This window comes from Penaeus monodon, chromosome 25, assembly GCF_015228065.2.
Source record: "Penaeus monodon isolate SGIC_2016 chromosome 25, NSTDA_Pmon_1, whole genome shotgun sequence".
NCBI classification, from domain to species: domain Eukaryota; kingdom Metazoa; phylum Arthropoda; class Malacostraca; order Decapoda; family Penaeidae; genus Penaeus; species Penaeus monodon.
In genome coordinates, this window is record NC_051410.1 from 2,755,455 (window position 1) to 2,755,799 (window position 345).

The window sequence follows — 345 nt, forward strand, 5'->3', positions numbered from 1 at the left end:
CCTGTATCCGTCCGTGAGTGCCTGCGTGCCAGTATGCGCTTGTGTGAAGTTACGAGGTGTTGTTACCTCGAGAAAGAAACAAGACGTGTATATATATCCGCGTAGTCTTAACATACGCTCACACGCGCCTGTGAATCTACATGACACCTGAAATTCACACAAGTGACGACGAAGGTGTGGGTGAAGGCGGCTGCGAGGACACGAGGGGCATCGCCGGACTCACCTGCTGCTGGAGGAGCCGCGGGTGAGAGACACCCTCCCACAACCTTCAACACTTAGTAATTCATACCTCCTTTATAAATATGCACGAGAATTCCGTCGTAATGTTTGTGGTGGATAACTAGC